The sequence below is a fragment of the Macaca nemestrina genome, chromosome 5, assembly GCF_043159975.1.
Source record: "Macaca nemestrina isolate mMacNem1 chromosome 5, mMacNem.hap1, whole genome shotgun sequence".
In the NCBI taxonomy this organism is placed as follows: domain Eukaryota; kingdom Metazoa; phylum Chordata; class Mammalia; order Primates; family Cercopithecidae; genus Macaca; species Macaca nemestrina.
Genome location: NC_092129.1, coordinates 118,050,795 through 118,075,850, shown reverse-complemented (window position 1 = coordinate 118,075,850; position 25,056 = coordinate 118,050,795). Strand labels below are relative to the sequence as shown.

Sequence of the window (25,056 nt, the reverse complement as noted above, 5' to 3'; positions counted from 1 at the left end):
TTTGTATTAATATTTAAATAAAATATTTTCAGATTTCTAGACAGATAGTTGACCTTCCTTCCATTAATATCTATCTATCTGCCTATCTATCTATCCTCTAAGTATGCTTTTACTTTTTAATACTGTTTTACACTTGAAATGTCTACATTCAATTCCTAATCATGTTATATTTTTCCAGGGGGAGATTATTTGTTCTTGAGGAAAACCATCAATGAGAACATTTTGAAAACAAGAAAAAGAAAAAAAGAACATTTGAAAACAAGACTATTACAATTATTATATGCTAATCTGAAAATCTTCTAACTATTAATAATTTGTAGCCTCTTGTAGATAAAACTGCTCATCAAAATTATAAGTATGATTTTATGAGAATATGTGGACCTACATTTTTAGAGAGAATTTAATATTCTTTTAAAACATGAGAAAAATAAATAAGAATAATGGGTTTTATGTATGTAATTTCCATCTCTCAGAAATGGGCAATAGTTTCAAATGTTTTTTATTTATTTATTTATTTTAAATTTATTCATTTTTCTGAACAACTATGACTTTAAAACTATCTTTTAGGTAATCAGTTGCTTCTTGGCTGTCTTGTAAGGGTGTATTAGGATTTTTCCATCTCTTCTAGGTTTTCCAGTTTGTGTTTATAGTAGTTTCTTTTTTTCTTTTGCTTTCTTTCTTTTTTTTTTTTTTCCTAGATGGAGTCTTGCTCTGTCACCAAGGCTGGTGTACAATGGCTCAATCTCAGCTCACTGCAACCTCCACTTCCTGAGTTCAAGTAATTCTCCTGCTTCAGCATACCAAGTAGCTGGGATTACAGGTGCATGCCACCATGCCTGGCTTATTTTTTGTATTTTTTGTACAGATGGGGTTTCACCATGTGAGCCAGGATGGTCTTGATCTCCTTATCTTGTGATCCACCTGCCTCAGCCTCCCAAAGAGCTGGGATTCCAGGTGTCAGCCACAGAGCCCTGCTTTTTATAGTAATGTTGGGAACAGGCGCCCAAATCTGTCTATAAACAAGCCCCAGAACTGGCCATAAACAAAATATTTGCAGCACTGTGACACGCTCATGATGGCCATGATGCCCACGGTAGAAGGTAGTTGGTTTACCAGAATGAGGGCAAGGAACACCTGGCCTACCCATGGCCGAAAACGGCTTAAGGCATTCTGAACCACAAACAATAGCATGAGTGATCTGTGCCTTAAGGACATGTTCCTGCTGCAGATAACTAGTCAGAGTCCATCCCTTTGTTTCCTGTTTTAGTTAATATATAATCTATAGAAACAATGCTTATCACTGGCTTGCTGTCAATAAATATGTGATAAAACTTGGTTTGCGGCTCTCATCTCAGAAGGCTGTTAACCCCATGATTCCCACTCCACACTCTATATTTCTGTGTGTGTGTCTTTAATTCCTCTAGCGCTGCTGGGTTAGGGTCTGCATGACCGAGCTGGTCTCGGCAAGCAGTTTCTAATAGTTGTTTTTATTTTTGTGGGGTCAGTAGTAACATTACCTTTGTCTTCTCTAATTGTTTCCCTTTTTTCTTCTCTTTTCTTCTTTATTAATCTAGCTAGTGGTCTTTTTTATTATTTAAAAAAAAAAACAGCTATTGGATTCATTGCTCATTTGAATGGTTTTTTGTATCTCAAGTTCCTTCAGTTCAGCTCTGGCTTGTTATCTTTTGTCTTCTGCTAGCTTTGGGCTTGATTTGTTCTTGCTTCTCTAATTCTTTCAATTTGAAGTTAGGTTGTTAATTTGAGATCCTTCTAACTTTTTAATGTGATCATTTATTACTGTGAGTTTTCCCTTTAACACTGCCTTAGCTGTGTCCTAGAGATTCTGGTATGTCATATCTTTGTTTTTATTAATTTCAAATAACTTACTGATTTCTGACTTAATTTCATTATTTACCCAAAAGTCATTTAGGACTTTGTTGTTTAAGCTTCATGTAATTGCATGGTTTTGAGCAATTTTTTTTTTTTTTTTTGAGACTGAATCTCACTCTGTCACCCAGGCGCTGGAGTTCAGTGGTGCAATCTTGGCTCACTACAAGCTCTGCTTCCCGGGTTCACGCCATTCTCCTGCCTCAGCCTCCTGAGTAGCTGCAACTACAGGTGCCCGCCACCACGCCTGGCTAGTTTTTTCTATTTTTTAGCCAGGATGGTCTCAATCTCCTGACCTTGTGATTGACCCGCCTTGGCCTCCCAAAGTGCTGGCATTATAGGCATGAGCCACCACGCCCAGCTGGTTTTGAGCAATTTTCTTAATCTTGACTTCCATTTTTATTGTCCTGTGGTTTGAGAGTGTGTTTGGTATGATTTTGGTTCTTTTACATTTGTTGAGGATTGTTTTATGTCCAATCATGTGCTCAATTTTAGAGTATATACCATGTGATGATGAGAAGAATGTATATTCTGTTGCTTTTGGGTGAAGAGTTCTGAAAAGCTCTATCAGATCCATTTGGTCTGACATTGAGTATAGGTCCTGAATATTTTTGTTAATTTTCTTCCTCTATGGTAGCAGCCAGGAAGAAAATGATTCCCTGAACAGACCAATAATGAGCTCTGAAATAGAATCAGTAATAAATAGCTAACAAACAAACAAACAAGCTCAGGACCTCATGGATTCACAGCTGAATTCTATCAGATATACAAAAATGAGCTGGTACCCTTCCTACTAAAACTATTGAAAAACAAAACAAATAAACAAAAATGAGCAGGAGAGACTCCTCTTCAAATTATTCTTGATATCATCATCATCTTACCAAAACCTGTCAGGGACACACACAAAAAAGAAAACTTTAGGCTAATATCCTTGATAAACATTGATGCAAAAATCCTCAACAAAATACTTGCAAACTGTATCCAGCAGCATATTAAAAAGCTAATCCACCATGATCAAGCAGACTTCTTCTCTGGATGCAAAGTTGATTCAACATTCACAAATCAATAAATGTGATATATCACATAAATAGAACTGAAGACAAAAACCGGAAGATTATCTCAATAGACACAGAAAGCCTTTTCATAAAATTCAACACCCTTTCATGTTAAAAGCTCTCAATAAACTAGGTATTGAAGGAACATACCTCAAAATAATAAGTCATCTAACAATTCCATAGCTAATATTATACTGAATGAGCAAAAGCTAAAAACTTTCCCCTTGAAAAATAGCACAAGACAAGGATCCTCTCTCTTACCATTTCTATACAACACAGTATTAGAAGTTCTAGTCAGGGCAATCAAGCAAGAGAAAGGAAGAAAGGGCATCCAATTAAGAAGAGAGGAAGTCCAACAACCTCTGTTTGCAGAGAACATGACTCTCTATATAGAAAACCCTATAGTCTTGGCCCAAAAACTCTTCCAGCTGATAAACAACTTCAGCCAAGCTGTAGAATACAAAATCAACATAGAAAATTATTAGGATTCATATACACCAACAGCAGCCAAATCAAGAGCCAAATCAAAAAGTCAATCCCATTTACAATTGCCACAAAAGAATAAAATACCTAAAAATACAGCTAACTAGGGAGGTAAAAGATCTCTACAATAAGAAGTACAAACCACTCTTTCAATAAATCAGAAAAGACACAAACAAATGGGAAACCATTCCATGCTCATGGATAGGAAGAATCAATATTGTGAAAATGGCTATACTGCCAAAAGCAATTTATAGATTAAATGCTATGCCTATCTTCACAGAATTAGAAAAAAAATATATTTTAAAATTCATGTAGAAGCAGAAAAAGAGCCCAAATAGCCAAGGCAATCCTAAACAAAAAGAACAAAGATGGAGGCATCACATCATCCAGCTTCAAACTCGATGTACTACAAGGCTACAACAATCAAAACAGTATGAAACTGGTACAAAAACAGATATAGACCATATGGAACAGAATAGAGAGCCCAGAAACAAGGCTGCATATCTATGATCATCTGATCTTTGTCAAAGCTGACAAAAACAAGCAATGGGGAAAAAACTCCCTATTCAATAAATGTTGCTGGGATAACTGGCAAGCCATATGCAGAGGATTTTTACTAGACTCCTTCCTTATACCATATAAAAAATATTCAAAATGGATTAAAGATTTAACTGTGAATCCCAAAACTACAGAAATTCTGGAAGACAACCTAAGCAACACCATTCTGGGCACAGGAGTGGGCAAAAATTTTATGACAAAGACATCAAACACAATTGTAACAAAAGCAAAAATTGACAAGTGGGAGCTTTGGCACAGCGGAAGAAACTATCAGACAACCTGCAAGGTGGGAATACATTTTTGTAATCTATGCTTCTGACAAAGGTCTAATATCCAGCATCTATAAAAAACTAAACAAATTTACAAGAGAAAATAAACAACCACATTTAAAAATGGGCAAAGCACATGGACAGACACTTTCCAAAAGAAGACATACGGGTGGCCAAGAAGCATATGATAAAAAGCTCTATAAAACTAATCATTACAGAAATGCAAATCAAAACTACAATGATATAACATCTAATGCCAGTCAGAATGGCTATTATTAAAAAGTAAAAAACAAAAACCAAAAACCAGGTACTGGCAAGGATGTGGAGAAAAAGGAACACTTTTACACTGTTGTAGTAAAAATTAGTTCAGTCATTGTGGAAGGCAGTGTGGTGATTCCTTAGAGACCTAGAGGCAGAAATACCATTTGACCCAGCAACGCTATTACTGGATATATAGCCAAAGGACTATAAATCATTCTATTATAAAGACACATGCAAACATATGTTCATTGCAGCACTATTCACAATAGCAAAGACATGGAATCAACCTAAATGTCCATCAATGACAGTTTGGATAAAGAAAATGTGGTACATCTACAGCATGAAATACTATGTAGTCACAAAAAAGGACAAGATCTTATGTTTAGCAGCAACATGAATGGAGCTAGAAGTTATAATCCTTAGGAAACTAAAGCAGGAACAGGAAACCAAATGCCACATGTACTCACTTATAGGTAGAAGCTAAATAACAAAAACTTATGAACACAAAGAAGAAAACAACAGACACTGGGGTCTAGTTGAGGGGGAAGGGTGGGAAGGGAGGCAGGAGCAGAACAGATAACTATTGGGTATTGGGCTTAATACATGAGCAATGAAATAATACATACAACAAATTCCCATGACACGTGTTTACCTATGTAACAAATCTTCATATGTACCCTCAAACCTACAATAAAAGGTTTGTAAAAAACTATCCTTTAAATTTACTCATATGAAAATAAATGCTATCTGTGTAAAATGGAGTTCAATTTCATAAACAAGTGGGAAATAACAGGCCAGGAGGATCACTCATATTTCATTTTAATAAAAAGTGATTCATGCTGGATATAGTGGCTCACATCCGTAATCCCAATACTTTGGCATGCCAAGGTGGGAGGATCGCCTGAGACCAGCCTGGGCAGCAAAGCAAGACTTCATATCAACAACAATAAAAAAAATCTTAAAAACAAAACTAATAATTATACAATAGCATTTTGAGCTTGAAAAATATATTTCATCTTTATAATTTCAAAAGCCACAGAATGTAATATATAGTATATTCACTAGGTCTAAGTCTTAAAAGAAACCAATGTTCTCATAATTAAATTTTTTAACAAGAATACTACAGAAACATATTTTCTTTCTATAGTTCAGCAATCTCAAAACTTAGTACTTTTAATGCAGTAGTGCTCACTACAAAAGACTAATGAGTCATTTTTTTATGAATATTTCTCAAACTGAGATTCTTATTTCTCTACAAACTAGCTGTGATTAAAAATATAATAATAAGCCAAATCTTAGGTGCCCACTACAGGGAAAAATTATTATTTCATTATGTTAATTATTTAGTGTCACATTATTATTGGTGTCCTGAAAGCAAACAAAATACACACACACACATGCACACACACACACGCACAATAGAATATGTATATGTATACTTTGAAACTCAGATTTCGGAGAGCCTACAATGGCAAATAGAACAGAAAAAATTTTTAGTGGAAATATTTATATAAGTTGATAAAGCCTGTAAGATTATCACATTAATAAAACATCACCTTTGTTAATTTGTACACATCAATGGGAAACTAATATATACTTGCTGTTTTCAAGTAATCACTTGAAATTCATATGAATTTTTGAATTGATAATGCTAGTAAACAACTATTATAGAATTAAATACTCAGAAATTTATTCAAACCTATTATTAACCTCCATCATCTCATGAAGTCTTCAAGACTACAACTAGCAAAGTAGGCACTTCAAGTACAGAAGGTCAAAGTTGGAAATTTTTACATTTTATTCTGTCAATATCACTTTTCTAATCTGGGATCTATGAATAGATTTAGGTAATCTGTGAAGTTGAATGAGGAATATGATAAATATATATTTTCCACTTACCTCCAATGGACATTTTACATTACATTGCATTTTGATAGCAGGTAACAAACCATAATAATGCTTGTTGTACCTAAGATATGAGGTTTGATCACTCCCTTTAAAGTTGTTATAGATATCTCAAAACATCTTTTATGCTAATTGATAGACAAATTATAAGATATTTTTATTTTATATTTTAGTAAATAAACATATATTGCTATACATCAAATATTTTATTTTAAAAATTTCCCAATGACATTTTAATATAATTGACATTCATTATAATTGTATGCATTTCTTATACGCATTTAAGCTCTTATTCTAAGTAGAGATCCATGGGTGTCAACAATGGATGTAGACTTCCATTGTGGTTCATGGCAAAAAAGAAATTCTGTTAGGTCAAGCGGATTGAGAACGCTCTTTAGATCATCTCCATTCTTACTGATTTTCTGCCTGCATGATACATCAATTAATGAACAAGGGACAAAGTTTCCAATGATAATTGTAAAGTCGTCTATATCTGTTTGCAGTTCTAACATTTTGACTTACGTATTTTAATGATCTGCTGTTACGTGCATACCTTTTTAAGGTTCTTATCTCTTCCTGGAAATCTGTGCCCTTTATCATTATATAATATTCCCCTTTATCCCTAATAATCTTCCTTGTTTCCAAGTCAGTTTTTCCTGAAATTAATGTAACTTTCCCTGTTTTCTTTGGTTAATGTTGGTATAATATATCTTTCTCCATTTCTTTACTCTTAACCCATCTAAGTCTTTATATGTAAAGTGGTTTTCTTGTAGGAAGGATATAGTTGTGGGGTTTTTTTTAAATCCAGTTTGACAATTTGTATCATTTGACTGTTACTTTTATACCATGCACATCTACAGTGATTATTGATATACTAGGATTGAAATTGACCACATTGCTAATGTTTATTTTTCTTTTAATTGCTCTTTCATTTCTTTTTAAAATTTATTTTTACTGATCTTTATTGAGCATTGTTTATAAATCTACACTGTTTTAACATGTATATTGTCAATCCAAGGGTAACCAACACAAATTTTTTAAAGAAATACAAATGAGATATTCACAGAGGAGATTACATAAATATATCTTCAAATAACATTATACTTCTTCATATGTAGGGCAGGTGTTGTTTTACAGAATGATCCTAATTCTCTGATGTTTCATATCATTGTCATTCATTTCACTTTTATATATGCTACAAACATCCAATTTACATTATCACAATTATTTAATTTTAGAGCAATTAAGTGTAAATCCATATATTTTACTTGACTTATTCTTTTTCTGATGTTCTTCTTTATATGTATTCAAGTTTTTAACCTACATCAATTTTTTTCTATCTCAAAAACTGTCAACATATTTTGTGGAGTAGGTCTACTGGCAATAAAATTCTTCAGTTTTTATTGTATGAAAAATGTTTATGTTTCTTTTCCTTTTTAAAAACAGTTAATTTTTAAAAGTTTCATATTTATTAAAAAATACAAGATAGTACAGAAAAGTCCCAATTTATGAATATTTTACATTAGTATGATACATTTTGTTACAATTAACAAACCAATATTTTTATTTTATTATTAACTAAAAAAATACAGTTTATTCAGATTTTCTTGATTTTTATCTAATGTCCTTTTCTGTTTCAGGTTCCCATAAAGAACCATATTACTTTTAGTTATCCCATCTTCTGAGGTTCCTTTTGGTTGTGACAGCTTCTCAGACTTTCCTTATTTTCAATGACCTTGACAGTTTTTAGAAGTACTGATTAAGTATTTCAAGGATGCTCCCTGTTGGAATGTATCTGATTTTTTTTTTCATGACTAGGCTGAATTGTGGGTATTTAAGAGGAAAGCCACAAATATAAAGCAACATTTTTATTACATCGTATTAAGGGTACATACTAGCAGCATAATTTATGACTGTTGCTTATCTTGATCACTATGCTAAGATAGTTATTCTCAGGTTTCTCCACTGAAGTTTCCCTTGTTTTCCCTTTTCCACATCATATTCTCAAGAGGAATGTAGTTATGCACAGTCAGCATTTATGAAGTTTTGATATATGCCTCCTTTCTTTGCAGGGCGTATCTATAAATTACTTGGCATTCTTCTGCATGAGAGATTTGTCTCTGCTCTTCCGATTGTTATTTATATTTTCATATATATTGTATGGACTCATGAGTATTCAATTTATAGTTTCTATTATAATCTAATACTACTTTGTTTTGTTACTAAATCATTTCAGCTTTAGAATGTGGATCTCTTTCTGTTGGTTCCTGTGTCCTCTTCTTTGACATATACAAATCAATGTTCCCTTTTTTTTTGTTTTTGTACTTCCTTACTTTTTGGCATGATGGTTTAGGCTCATCTTGTATATTCTGCCCCAATCCTAGCAGTAGCCATTTCTCTAAGGAGCCTCAATTTCTTTTCTTTTCTCCTTTCCTTTTTTCCTTTCCTTTCCTTTCCTTTCCTTTCCTTTCGTTTCCTTTCCTTTCCTTTCCCTTTCCTTTCCTCTCTTCCTTTTTTAAAGAATTATATTAGAAACTAAGATTGTGATGTACTCACTGCTACTGGAGTATCAGTGCTTCCAGGCCTTCTCAGCTAACAGCAAGGAAATATACATATTTTTGCTAACCTATTTTTATATACACATATCTAATTTTCCTAAGTAGACATCTGCATTTATATGATATTAAATGTTTATTAGTACTAATGTCTCCCACTCTAATCCATTACCATATACACCATTTTGGCCTCCCTTTGCTAATACGTAAATTCCTACCCAGATAGTAAAAAACCTGGCACCCACTGTTTGTCATCAATTTATGTCATTGTTTATTTTCAGTATATATGTATAATCGTACGAGAATTGTTCATCGTTACCTTCATGGGAAACAAGTTATTCAGCTGTGTCATATCACACCGAAGGTGCATGTTATCAACAGTACTTACATTTGTGTAACAAGAAGATTCCTTGTGTGCTGTTCATTTTTTTTCATCTTATAGATTACTCGTTTCAAAAATTACTTAAGTCAGCATTTTTTCTTCTTGACCTTACACAAAAATTATTTCATATGTTTGTAATACTTAATTTTTCTTGTCACAGTCTTCATTCCTTACTGGGAATCCTCAAACCTCCCCAATATTTTTGTTTCTAATTTGCATATATTAAATTTCCTTCTTTAAGCTTTCTACTAGTTTTGAAAAATGCATAAGATAATGTATTCAACAAAATATCACACAGAATAACTTTGGTGCCCTAAAAATACTCTGTGCTTTACTATTTAATTATCATGCTCTGTACCTACCAGAGCTTCCGGGAATCAATGAGTTTTTATTGTCTCTATAGTTTTGCTTTTTCCAGAACATCATATTATTGAAATCATATCTTCTTTTTTCTTTTCTTTTTCTTTTTTTTTTTTTTTTTTTTTTGTGTGTGTGTGTGTGTGTGTGACAGAGTTTTGCTCTTGTTGCCCAGGTTGGAATGCAATGGCACTATCTTGGCTCACCACAACCTCAGCCTCCCGGGTTCAAGCAATTCTCCTGCCTCAGCCTCCCAAGTAGCTGGGATTACAGGCATGTACCACCACGTCTGGCTAATTTTGTATTTTTAGTAGAGACAGGGTTTCACCATGTTGGCCAGGCTAATCTGAAACTCAGACCTTAGGTAATCCCCCACCTCGGCCTCCCAAAGTGCTGGGATTACAGGCATGAGCCACCGCCCCGGCCTCCTTTTTTCTTAATTAACTAAAGACTACCATAAAGTTAGATTTCCTTAGTTTTTACCGAATGTCTGTTTTCTGTCTGAGGAGCCCATTCAAAACATGACCTTACATTAAATTGTCATTTCTCTTTATGAATCTCTTTGTGGTGACAATTTGTCAGAATTTTCTTGCTTTTGGCGACCTTGACAATTTTGAATAATACTCGTCAAATTATTTGCAGGTTGCCCCAATACTGGATTTTTTCTCTATTTTTTTTTTCTCATCATTACACTGACTTCATGGGATTTTGAGAAGAAGTCCACATATCTAAAGTGTAATTTTCATCACATGTATGTAAATCAAATGTATATACTATCAATTATTTATGATTATTGATATTGACAGTGGTTACCAGGCTGAAGTAGTATCTGTCAGATTTCTCCACTACAATGCTATATGTATTTTCCCCGTTCTATTCTGTACCTTTAAAAGGGGACCAGTGTCTGCAGCTCACACTTAAGGAGTGGAGAGTTATACTCGTCTCTAGGGTGTCTGTAGATAAATTATTTGGCTTTCCTCTTCATGGGAGATTTGTCTCTTTTTGTGACTTACTAATTTGCTCAATTATGTATTTATATCAGTATAGATGCACTGGTATTTATTTAATCCTCTATGTTATAATCCAGCACTACTTCATTTTTTGCTAAAATTGTTCCAGCTTTGGCTAGTAGAATATCTTTCCCTTGGCTGCTGTGTCGCGCTTTGATATATTTCCAACTGTCATTTCTTTTTTCTTTCTTTCTTTTTCTTTTTTTAGCATTTCATTACTTTCTGGCACTTAAGATACTCCAGACTCATCTTATATATTTCCTGCCATAGTCCTAAAATCAACCATTTCTCCAAGAAGCTCCACTTACATTTATTGTAGAAACCAAGATGCGGGAATAGATGTGCATGTTGCTACTTGTGTATTTCTTCAGATGCTATAAGGTGACAAAGTAAAAAATACATGTGTATATACACTAACATATGTATAGATATATTTTATAAATACTTCTATATGTAACTATTCATATATACATAAAGTTAAATAAATTCCCAATGAGATATGCAACTTTAATCCATATTACTAAATGTATCATCCTGCTTTCTACCTCTTGTGTATCTGCAAAATCCTACTCCAACCATGAGAACCTGACTCATAGTGTAAGCCAACTTTTTTTCTTAACTGTTCAATTCCAGTATACATCTATAGCAGTATCAGAAATATTAACTCATATTTCAACTGAAAACAACTTTATCAAATAAATTCCTTATGGGCATTTAATTTTGCCTTTAACCTTAGAGACTCCATTCATTTCTGAAAATACTTACATCAGCACTCTTTTCCCAACCCCTTTAGTGGGGTTGTTTCCTATATTTGTAATAAAACTAAATTATCTCGTCACAGTCTACATTGTTTCCTGTTATCTCATGACTTTCTTTTTTGTTTGTTTTTTGTTTTTTGTTTTTGAGATGGAGTCTCACTCTGTTGCCCAGGCTGAAGTGCAGTGGCGCAATCTCAGCTCACTACAACCTCCACCTCCCAGGTTCAAACGATTCTCCTGCCCCAGCCTCCCAAATATCTGAGATTACAGGCACACACCACCACGCCCAGCTAATTTTTATATTTTTAGTAGAGACGGAGTTTCACTATGTTGGCCAGGCTGGTCTCCAACTCCTGACCTCATGGTACGCCTGCCTCGGCCTCCCAAAGTGCTGGGATTACAGGCATGAGCCATCACACCAGGACTATCCCATGATTTTCTATGTAATTTTTAAGAATTTGTTTTCGTTAAGGTTCTCTCTTATTTTCTATATTTCTACAGTTCTTGACAAATGCATAATGTCAAATATCCTTATTGACAGTATCATACGAAATAGTTGTACTCTTTAAACATTTCCTGTGCTTCACTTATTCTCAGCCTCTAGTAATTATTTGATCTTTTATGATCCCATTAGTTTTGCCTTTTCTAGAACATAATATGGATTGAATCATATAGCACATAGCCTTGTCAGCTGGCTAATATACATTTAAGATTTTTCCTGTTATTTTTTGGTTTGATAGCACAGATTATTGATGCAATGAAATATTTTTCAACAATCTGAGTATCAAGCCAAACAATAACCTGGAAAAAACTTAAAAGCATATTAGCCAGCTGACAAGGCTACATGCTATATGATTCCATCTATATTATTTTCCAGTTTATTTATCTATTCACCTATTGAAGGACTTCTGGATATATTCCCGGTTTTTGGTAATTATTCATAACACTATTACAAACTTCTACCTGTAAGTTTTAGTGTGAACATAGATTTTAAACCACTGTGTAAGAACCTCAAGGCCTGGTTGTCAAATTGTATGGTGACATGTTTAGCTTTGTTGGGGCTGCCATATTGTCTCTGACAGAGGATATAGTATTTTATTAACACACACCAATCAGCAATGAGTGGGAGCTCCTTTAGAAGTTCCAATTATCCCTGCACTACTTGAGGAAAAGCCAGCATTTCTCCATTGAGTTGCCTTTGCTTCTTTGTCAAAGATCACTTGACTGTGTTAGTATGGTTCTATTTCTGAGCTTTGTACTCTGTTCCATGGGCCTATTATTTCATTAATACAATGACTCCTTACCTACTGTAGCTTTATGGTAAATCTTTAAGTTGAATAGTGTCAGTCTTCCAACTTTGCTCTTCTTCTTTAATATTGTGTTGACTACTCTAGATCTTTTGCCCTTGCACATAAGCTTTATAATAAATTTGTTGATAATGAAAATTAGTTGGCTGAAATTCTTATTGGGATTAAGTTGAAGTTATAGATAAATTTGGAAAGAAATGGCATTTTAAGAATATTGAGCCTTTAGGCCGGGCGCGGTGGCTCAAGCCTGTAATCCCAGCACTTTGGGAGGCCGAGACGGGCGGATCACGAGGTCAGGAGATCGAGACCATCCTGGCTAACACAATGAAACCCCGTCTCCACTAAAAATACAAAAAAATTAGCCGGGCGTGGTGGCAGCGCCTGTAGTCCCAGCTACTCGGGAGGCTGAGGCAGGAGAATGGCGGGAACCCGGGAGGCGGAGCTTGCAGTGAGCCGAGATCGCGCCACTGCACTCCAGCCTGGGCGACAGAGCGAGACTCCGCCTCAAAAAAAAAAAAAAAAAAAAAAAAGAATATTGAGCCTTCCAATATATGAACACACGATCTTTTCATTTACTTAGGTAGTCATCAATTACTTTTACAAGAGCTTTGTAGTTTTCCATGTCAAGTTTCTGTACATATTTGGCTACATTTGTACATATTTTAGAGTCATTATAAATAACAATATGTTATTAATTTAAATTGCTCATTGCTGGTATATGGGAATGAAATTTACTCTATATATTAATCTTGTATCCTGTGTAAACTTGCAATAATCATTTATTTCCAGAACTTTTGTCAAATTTCTGGGATTTTCTACATAAACACGTAGGTCACCTGCATGCAAAGATTGCTTTATTTAGTTTTTCCAATATGTATACTTCATTTTTGTCTCACTGTATTAGCTAGGATTTATAGTATATTGTTGAGTAGGAATGATGTGAGAGAATTTTGAATATAATTTCATCTTCTTGTGGTAAGAACCCAACATGAGACCTGCCTTTTTAAAACACTTTAAATGTATGATACAATATTGTTGACTATAGGTACAATGTTATATAACACATCTCTAGAAATCATTCGTCTTGCTTAACTAAAAGATTTTGCCCATTGATTGATTAGTAACTCCCCATTTCCTCTATTCCCAGGCCCTATCAACTACCATTCCACTCTGATTCTATGAATTTGACTATTTTAGATACCTCATATAAGTGAAATCATGCAGTATTTATCTTTCTGTGACTAGCTTATTTCCCTTACTGTCTTTTTACTTTAATTTCATTTTACTATGGCATCAAGGCATCAATGCTGTCATTTATTGCAAAATTTCCTTCTTGCTAAAGGCTAAATAATATCCTATTGTGTGTATATATCATATTTTCTTTATTCAGTCATCTGTCAAAGGACATATAAATTGTGTCCATATCTTGGCTATTTGTGAGAAATTGTGAGAAAAAAATTGCCAGATAATTTGTGAGAAAAATAAATAAAATACCCCCACATCAGAAAGAAGAAGTACAATTGTTTCTGTCTACAGGTAGCATGATCTCATATAATGAAATTTTAAAGACTCCACGAAAAAATATTTGAACAAATGAATTTAGTAAAGTTGCAGGACACAAAATTAAAACACACAAAATAATTGTGTTTCTATATATTAACAGTAAACTATTTTAAAATAAAATTAGAAAATCAATTTCATTAACAAAAAATAAATTAATTGGGAATAAACTACAGAGATGAAGGACTTACATATTAAAAACTATGAAACACCAATAAAATTTTTTTTTTTTTTTTTTTTGAGATGGAGTCTCACTCTGTCGCCCAGGCTGGAGTGCAGTGGCCAGATCTCAGCTCACTCTAAGCTCCGCCTCCCCAGTTTATGCCATTCCCCTGCCTCAGCCTCCCAAGTAGCTGGGACTACAGGTGCCCGCCACCACCCCCAGCTAGTTTTTTGTATTTTTTAGTGGAGACGGGGTTTCACTCTGTTACCCAGGATGGTCTCGATCTCCTGACCTCGTGATCCACCCGTCTCGGCCTCCCAAAGTGCTGGGATTACAGGCTTGAGCCACCGCACCCAGCCTAAAATAAATTTTAAGAGACACAAGAAAATGAAGAAACATTTTGTGTTCACAGATTTTAAAACTAATATTTTTAAAATGTGCATACTTTTCAAAGCAATCCACAATGTTGGATTTTCAAAGCAATCCACAATGTTGTCACCACCAAAACTTCAATGGTATTTTTTACAGAAAAAAAAGAAGAAGAAATGCAACTACAAAAGTCATAAATAGCCAAATCAATTCAGAGAAAGAAAAACAAAACTGTGGTTATCTCACATCCTGATTTCAAAACATAATACAAAGCTATGGAAATAAACATGGTGAGGCAATATTTGCTTTGCTCTCAATCTTAGAGGAAAGCATCTAGTTTATCACCGTTAAATATAATATTTGCTATTGATTTTTTGTAAGTGTTCTTAATCAAGTTGAGGACGTTCTCCTATATTGTCAGTTTGCTAAGTGTAATTATCATAACTAGAAATTATATTTTGTCAAAACTTTTCCTGCATCAATTGATACAATAGTATAATTTTTCTTCTTTAGTCTGCTGATTTGGTGAATTACATTAAATGATTTGTGAATATTGAAACAGTCTTGCATACCTGAAATAAATCCCACTTGATTGTGAAATATAATTATTTTGATATATTGTTGGATCCAATAAGTTAGGATCTTTTGAGAAGTTTTGCACCTAGGTTCATGAGAGATACTAGTTTGTACTTTCCCTTTCCTGTAATGTTTTTGTTCAGTTTTGACATTAGGATAATTTTTGCCTCATAGGATGAGTGGAAAGTCTTCATTTTACTTTTCGTTTCTGGGAGAGTTTGTGGAGAACTAATATCTTTTATTCTTAAAATATTTGGTAAAAGTCACCCCTTAAAATCATTTGTTCCTGATGCTTTCTTTTCAGAAAGATTATTAACTTTGGTTTAATTTATTTAATAGATATTGGTGTTTTCAGATTATATATTTCTCCTACATGAGTTTGGAAGATTTCTGTTATTCAATGAGTTAATCAATTTCATCAAAGTTTTAAAACTGTGGTGCCCATGGAATTAACAGTGATGGCCTCATGGAATCAACAGTGATGCCCTCTTTTTAATTTCTCTTTTTTGTTTTTTGAGACAGAGTCGTGCCCTGTTGCCTAGGCTGGAGTGCAGTGTCATGATCTTGGCTCACTGAAACCTTCGCCGTCTGGCTCAAGTGCTTCTCGCACCTTAGTCTACCAAGTAGCTGGGACTACAGGCACATATCAGCATGCTCAGCTAATTTTTGTGGGTTTTTTTGTAGAGACGGTCTTTGGCCATGTTGCCCAGGTTTGTCTCCCAACTCCTGACCTCAAGCAATCCGCCTGCCTGGGCCACTCAAAGTGCTGGGATTATAGGCGTGAGCCACCACCCTCTGCCCTCTTTTTCATTTCTGATATCATCAGCAAACTGTATCTTTTCTCTTTTTTTCCCCTGGTTAAATTGATCAAAAGTATATCAATCTTATCAGTTTACCAATTTATTAATTATATTGAACTTTTCTAAGAAACAGCATTTGGTGCTTCTCTTAAATTCATGTTTTGTTTTGTTTTGTTTTGTTTTGTTTCAGATATGTAGATCAGGGTTTGTATTAGGACCCTAATTCTCTGATGGTCTGAGAAAAGCTGTCAATTTTCAGATTGTTCAGTTTTTCTCTTCTTACAATGTTCAGCATGAAATTTTCAAGCTTTTTACAAATCAAAATTGAAACTAAGTCTATGTCTGAATTTAAATATGTATATGTATACATATATGTGTCTTAAAATATTTTTCTTGTGCGCTTGTTACTTTTCAAAATAACATTCTGTTCTCATTTATGATTTCTATTCCTCCTTGTGGACTTTTTGAATGACTATCTTTAAAAACATCTATTCTATTTCTGAAATTATCTTTATTTATTTTGATCACGTATTTTATTTTTTGAACCTTTGTTATCCTTTTTTAAAATTTTGTACTGTTTTTTAAATTCTGCTGATCCAGAATGGGCCATTCATATTTAACAATGATGCCTACAACTATGGGAGAGAAACTCCATATGTGGGCAGGATCTGTTCAATGTTGTTCTTTATTTTCTGTGCTGGATCTTAGGATTAGTTGTTTTGTTGGGCAGAAATTCACTCCTCTAAGGTACATTTGACATTTTTAAGAAAAAGTGTTGACTCATAATTTCTTGACATTCTGAATATAAAGTAAGATAGATAAATTGGTGGTTTAAATGCTTTGCATAACTTCAATTAATTTCCCTGGCTTTCAACCTCATGACTTGCCTGTAACATTCCTGGTGTTTCTAAATCCAAAGCTTCCCAAGCATATTTGGGCAGGATTACTGAGTATTCTAACCTGCAGCTTCTGCCAACTTATTTTATCAGTTGGCATTCCTCTCTCTTCATTTAGTGTTCTCACAATCTGTTGAAATCTCTTCTGATTTTTTTTTTTCCTTTCCAATTCTTTTTACTATTTTAAGCCCATGTACTTTCTCTTTCTGTAATATCATTTAACCATATTTAGGAACAAGATAAAAGAGAAAAATGTGTATACAGCAAGCCTTATTTAATTGGAATTTCCACCTGAAGTGCTTCAAATACAATTTAATATAAATTTAGAAAGATTCTAAAGATTATCACTTATTTATAATATTGTCATATTTGACAGTTCACTAAATAGTGCAGAGAAAGCCTCAGAAGCCCAGATTATTTTTCTAAGAACATTGACTTCCAAAAGGGAAGAAGTGTGGTGATTGTTACTTAATTGTTACATTTTGTGATCTATTGATTATTTTTTAAAGACAGCAATCTTTATATTTTTTAAGTAAAAATATTTTTAAATAAAAAAGTCTATTACAGCAATAATTTTATAAATGTAGACATTTTATTATGAATGCAGAAGAAAGATGTAAACTCCTAATAATGATCAAAAGAGATAGTGCCATTTCTTACATATAATCTTCTTTCTGGGTTCATACAGTTGTTGTCTGAAGTTGGGAAACAATTGCCTAGCAAAATTACTGAAAATGATCATACAACACAGTAGCCTTTAAGAAGCACTTTATAAGGCATATGTACTCGGCTATGATGAAATTTAACCCAGCCTTTCTAATTCTCATCATTGGCTTTATTAAATAGCCCCAATAACTCCAATAATTCTGCCGACAACATTTAATCATGAAAGCCAGATCTATATGAAATATTATCACATGATTCACATTTTAATGCTGAGTAGACCACTGGAAATTACGAGTAGCACCCAGAGATAGACAACACATAATTTATGCATTTAAAAACGTTTTGTTAAGGAAAATTGACAAATAGGATCTAATTAAACTAATAGCTTCCTCACAGGAAAAGAAACTATTAATATAAACAGAGTAAACAGACAACCTACATAATGGGAGAAAAGTTTTGGATTGTATCCATCTGACAAAGGTCTAATATCCAGCACCTATAAGGAACTTAAACAAATTTACGAGAAAAAGAAACAACCCCATTAAAAAGTGGCAAAGGACATGAACAGACTCTTCTCAAAAGAAGACATACATGCAGCCAAAAAACATACAAATAAAAAAGCTCAACATCACTGATAATTAGATAAATACAAATCAAAACTACAATGAGACACCATCTCACACCCGTCAGAATGCCTATTATTAAAAAATCCAAAAACAACAGATGTTTGTGAGTTTGTAAAGAAAAAGGAATGCCTTTACACTCTTAGTGGGAGTATAAGTAGTCCAACCATTGTGGAAGACAGTGTGGCAATTTCTTAAAAACCTAGAGGCAGAAACACCATTTGACCCAACAATCCCATTACTGGGTACGTGCCCAAATGACTGTAAGTCTATTATAAAGATACATGCACACATATGTTCATTGCAGCACTATTCACAATAACCAAGACATGGAATCAACCTAAATGCCCATCAGTGACAGACTGGATAAAGAAAATGTGGTACACATACACCATGGAATACTATGCAGCCATAAAAAGAAATAAGATCATGTCCTTTTCAGGGCCATAGATGGAGCTGTAGGCTATTCTCCTTAGCAAACTAACACAGGGACGGAAAACCAAATACAGGATGTTCTCACTTATAAGTTGGAGCTAGATAATGAGAACATATGAACACATAGCGGGGAAAAACACACACTGGGGCCTATCGGCGGGGGGGGAGGGGTGGGGAATGGGAGGAGCTAGAGGATCAGGAAAAATAGCTAATGGATGCTGGGCTTAATACCTAGATGATGGGGTGATCTGTGCAGCAAACCACCGTGGCACATGTTTATCTATGTAACAAATTTGCACATCCTACACATGTACCCCGAACTTAAAATAAAAGTTGGTTTGTAGTTCTCCTTGAAGAGGTCCTTCAAATCCCTTGTTAACTGTGTTCCTGTGTATTTTATTCTCTTTGTAGCAATTGTAAATGGGGGTCCATTCATGATTTGGCTCTCTATTATTGTTGTATAGGAATGCTTGTGTTTTTTGCACATTGATTTTGTATACTGAGAGTTTGCTGAACTTTCTTCATCAGTTTAAGGAGTTCTGGTGCTGAGATGATGGAGTTTTCTAAATATAAAATCATGCCACCTGCAGACAGAGACAATTCAACTTCCTCTCTGCCTATTTGAATATGATTTATTTATTTCTCTTGCCTGATTGCCATGGCCAGAATTTCCAATACTATGTTTAACAGGAGTGGTGAGGGAGAGCATCCTTGTCATGTACCAATTTTCAAAGAGAATGCTTCCAGCTTTTGCCCAGACACCCATTCAATATGTTATTGGCTGTGGGTTTGTCATAAATAGCTCATATTATTTTGAGATAAGTTTCATCAATACCTAGTTTATTGAGAGTTTTTAACATGAAGAGATGTTGAATTTTATCAAAGGCCTTTTCCACATTTATTGAGATAATCATGTAGTTTTTGTCTTTGGTTCTGTTTATATGATGGATTATGTTTACTGATTTGCATATATTGAACCAGCCTTTCATCCCATGGATGAAACTGACTCGACCATAGTGGATAAGGTTTTTTATGTTCTGCTGGATTCGGTTTCCCAGTATTTTATTGAGGATTTTTGCATCCATGTTCATCAGGGATGTTGGCCTGAAGTTTTCTTTTTTTGTCGTGTCTCTTCTCAGATTTGGAATCAGGATTATGCTGGCTAAACTAAGTTCTACACATTTTAAGGTCTCAATTTGTTCTTCAAAAGTATTTAAATGCTATAAAAATAATAGAGAATTCAGAGAGAAAATGTTTTAACAAAATGCTAATATCTTTTGCAATTGTACTTAAATGCAACAGGGATGCTATTTGAAATTAGAAAAAAAAAAGCCATCAAAAAGTGGGCAAAGAATATGAAGAGACACATCTCAAAAGAAGATATTTATTTGACCAATGAACATATGAAAAAAAACTCGACACCACTGATCATCAGAGAAATGCAAATCAAAGTCACCATGAGATACCATCTCACACCAGTCAGAATGGTGATTATTAAAAAGTCAAGAAACAATATATCCTGGTGAGGCTGTGAGAAATAGGAACGCTTTACACTGTTGGCGGGAATGTAAATTAGTTCAACCACTGTGGAAAAGAATATGGTGATTCCTCAAGGATCTAGAACCAGAAGTACCATTTGACCCAGCAATCCCATTACTGGGCGTATACTCAAGGATTATAAATCATTCTACTATGAAGACACATGTACATGTATGTTTATTGCAGAGCTTTTTACAATAGCAAGGTCATGGAACCAACCCAAATGCCCATCAATGATAGGCTGGATAAAATATATGTGGTACACATATACCTTGGAATACTATGCAGCCATAAAAAGGAATGAAATCACGTCCTTTGCAGGGACGTGGATGAAGCTGGAAGCCATCATCCTCAGCAAACTAACACAGGAGCAGAAAACCAAACACTGCATCTTCTCATTCATAATTGGGAGTCAAACAATGAGAACACATGGACACAGGGAAGGGGAACATCACACATCAGGACCTGTTGGAGGGTGGGAGTGAGGGGAGGGAACTTAGAGGACAGGTCAATAGGTGCAGCAAACCACCACGGCACACGCATAACTGCGTAACAAACTTGCACTTTCTATACTTGTGTCCTGGAACTTAAAGTAAAATTTTTAAAAAGTTGGAAATATAGAAAAAAATTAACATGTTTTGTTTTTGCCTTTTTGCTTATTATTGCTATGTTTAATCCACTGAAAAACAACCTGAAGACAAAACTATTACATAGAAGACACTTTTTAAAAACTAGGTCATTTTTTATACATTAGTCAGATTCCTGAAGTCAATATAAACAACAAAAAATATACTTCTGGAAGGAGACTTACAAAAGTGTTAATGGACAACCTTGGTATTGAAGGCATTTATTTCACTTATATATACATTTTTAAAATGAAACAGCTGCAATTTTTTCTGCAATCACTTCCAATATCTTATTGTTTTTGTGTAGCTCTTAATTTTAAATTAAATTTGATTTGCAGCCACAAAATTAAATGCCAAATTGATAAGTGTATCTGAAGTATTTCCAAAAACAATAAAAAATATAAAAGACGATCGATGAAAGTTAAATGCTGTCTAAACTAAGTTTTACCTGTTTTAAGGTCTCAATTTGTTCTTTAAAAATATGTAATTGCTATAAAATAACAGAGAATTCAGAGATAAAATGTTTTAACAAAATGCTAATATCTTTTGTAATTATATTTAAATGCAACAGGGATGCTATTTGAAATTAGAATAAAATTTAGTTATTCTAATTTATAAGTTCAAATCTAATTTTAGAATCTATAAGCTTGCCTATAAAAAATGGTTTCAAATATTTTTGTAAGAAATGTTTAATTACTTATTTTAGAAATTTTGTGATACAGATGTAACTTATAATATTATTTTTTAGCTCCAAATTGTTTAAGTGAATTTGATAAACTAGATTATTACGTATAACAGTTTCTTTCAGTTAGTGGTACTGGAGCAGATCATGTATTAATACAGTTTCCCGTGACAAAACCCTGGCCCTTCTGACCCCCTAAACCAGAATTCTTTCTATCATTGTTTCAGGCTTCAAAATGGTGAGAATATAATGAGGAAAGAAAAGACTCTATGGAGAAGTACGGAGAAATTGTTGACAACTGTCAAGATCTTGCCTCATTACTTCTCCAGGAGTGATGTCTGTCCTTTTCTTCAAACACATTCTGTATTCTAGGAATTCTGAATTATTTTGGATTAGTCAAATGCACTATAAATTCTACTGTAAGTATTTTCAAACATCTTACTTAAATAGGAACGTTTATCCTTCTGGCCACTTTTATGGGCTATTTCCTCTTTACCTATCATGACATTTTTGCCATTTTTAAAGACCACCAGAACTGAGATTGGCACCTTTCCCATGTAATCGTTTCAAAGCTAATCATGACATGCAAAATATTATTTAGTTATTTGTTTTCAGAAGGGTTGTCTTGTACTCAGAGATGGTATTCTAAAGTCAGTATGTTTAAAAAAAAAAAAAACTAACATCAATATTACCCTTGAAAATCACTGAACTGCAAATTAAAAGACTCTCCACCACATAAGCCATTGTGTATGAGATGACATGTGTAAGATCTAAACTTAGGCAGTGTTAGGAAAGGAAATTTCCTAACTTGGACTTTTATAATGTTAAATACAGTAGGTTTTTTCATTTTAAAAATATATAATATTAAGGTACAACTCACATGGAGTAAAATTAATCCTTTCTGGTATATATTTCTGAATGTTTGGCAAAGCATATAATCATGTAACTGGCAACACAATCATGACGTAAAACAAATTCATCGCACTGAACAATTGGCTTCAGGCACTTTTGCTTCAAACCATCCTCCAAAACACAACCGTTATACACAATTATTCTGTTATCTGCCCCTACAGTTTTGCCTATAACACAATATAACATGAATAAAATCATATTGTATATTGACATTAGTGTACGGATTCTTTAATTTATCATAATGCATTTGTTGTCTCCTGTATTGGTGCTTCACTCCTTTCATTGTTGAAGAGTATTGTAGCACGGTCACTTTTTTTCTTTGTTTTTGTTTTTATCAATTCAGCAATTGAAGGATATTTGTGTTATTTCTAGTTTAGTGTGACTCCTAATAAAGCCATTATAAATATTGGCATACAGATTTTTACATGAACAAAAGTTATCATTTAACTTTAAGAAACAACCTGAGGTGTGGTAGCCATGTCATAAAGTAAGCATATGAGAAAGACATTATTTGATTTATACTTTTAAAAGGCATTCTGAGATTTCAGGATTCTGGTATGAAAAAAAACTTGGAATTTGAAACTCTTATCCATATAACAAGAAAAAAAAAACTAACAAACTGAAAAACAACGAATTTTCTAGGACCCATTAGAATTCACATAGTGAATCCCTTGTAAAGAGCATATAATGGAAAGTGGAACAAAAAGAACTTTACAGTGGGGAGACTTGACAAAAGTGATAATTCAGGTGTGACACGACAAGTGAATAGTTTATACGCTTGATATGATGTGATGAAAATGACACTTCACCTCTGTAGTCTTCCATAACATTCATGATGTCACAGGATATGTAGCACTTGGAGACTTATCTGAATTAAATGTATCAGAATCATGAGAATGGACAAGAGATCCTCTTGGAAAAGAAAAAGAAGACAAAGGGAAGAGATTGTAAGTGAAACCATTAGAAAACACCACCACCAACATTTCCTTCTCAATAATAAACTTGAAACGATCTTTAATTTGTATAACTAGAGTAATAACCTCTGAGGTTGTTCTCAGCTTCAGGGTTTCCCATACCTTTTCTGTTCTAAGTAAATAATTAAATCCCATAAGGATTGGTTCTTGCTTGAGTTCCCTTACAACCCATTAGCATTAGCATTTGTTTCTAACTCTGTTTGGTGAACGGTCTTTGAGTATTTAATTATTGCTTACTTACTCATTGATCCCAGAAGAATCTAGACCATAGCATGGTTTTCCAATGTAAACATATTTCATCTATTGTGACTTTGCAGAGATCTGAAGGCTATATTATTTTTCTAAGGTGTTGACTACAGCAAGTGCTTTCAAGCCTCAAGCTTCTGAAAGCATTCTAAATAGAAAATAGTTTCTATTCTGAAAAACTGTGAAGAACATTAATACTGAAAAACTTTGACTTAATAGCATATGGAGCAAATTTGCCCTAAAAGTATATGGGCGGGGGGAAAGTACTTGGGTTACCATAATACATATTCTCAAGATAAGACTAGACGTAGTAAAATATTGAGCTAACTGTTATCTGGGATACAAAATTTATTCATCAATTTATATTTTTTATTATCAAATATGACAAATAACATTTGTGTGCACTGGCCTTTTTTAAAATATAATTCTGCCATTGATCAGCTCAGAAGCTACTGCTAGAAAGGCATATTTTGTGTCTGATATAGCCCTACAGCCATATAAGTAATTTCTTTCTCTTGAGGTGTTTTATTCTGTAGGACAAATGTTATGGCTTCTAGCTATTCAATCACCATTATATTTTAAACAAACAGCTATCCCTAAGTAGGTAAGCCCTACAGCATATATGCAACTACTTGGTAAGTGAAAGATTTAAAGAAAGTAGTGCAAATGCCAATATAGATTTCCATTTTAAATCAATCAACTTTACTACAGCAGCAGTGAGATGTGAGCTCTGGATGTCAGTCCTTTGTAGTTACGTTTATTTTCCACGCTAATTCTGATGAAGCAAAAACTAGAATAAAATTTGCTTATAAAAGTAAGTGATAATATTTCATTCTACCCAAAAACCTATCAAATGAGAGAATGTTCTATAATTTTGTGTTCAAAACCAACTCTGGTAGTAAAAGGATGGCTAAAATAGCTTTTAGCCTCTAGCACATAAATCAAGTCTAAATGATTCTTCTAAGTTTCCTTGAAAGGCTGCAATCAAATTGTTCCAAATTATTGTTTATTTGATTTATTATTCCCAGTGAATTGACTATAAATTACTAATTATGTAAATATAAATTGAGCAATATATTCTGATATTAATGCTCTAAGTCATAATACCTACTTTCATTAAAAATGTGTTTTCTGACTTTCAGTTAAATATTTATTTCACTGTTTTTTCAAATATTTATTCTTTTGATACTGATATTTTTGCT

At 33.7% G+C, this 25,056-nt stretch overlaps 1 long non-coding RNA gene across 3 annotated transcripts in view; it reads left to right on the top strand.

Annotated features, from left to right (window-relative positions):
• The window catches only part of LOC105479498 (uncharacterized), a 143,677-nt gene that overhangs the window by 37,414 nt on the left and 81,207 nt on the right, over positions 1–25,056 (top strand). Inside the window, exon 3 of one of the 3 annotated variants that reach the window (XR_011623634.1) lies at positions 21,950–24,954. The exons of 1 other annotated variant lie outside the window; for it this stretch is intronic. This is a non-coding gene — a long non-coding RNA (uncharacterized lncRNA). Of the gene's footprint in view, positions 1–178; positions 7,639–21,949; positions 24,955–25,056 lie in introns of those variants that run through there. One more of the 3 variants, XR_985937.2, reaches the window with a different exon arrangement.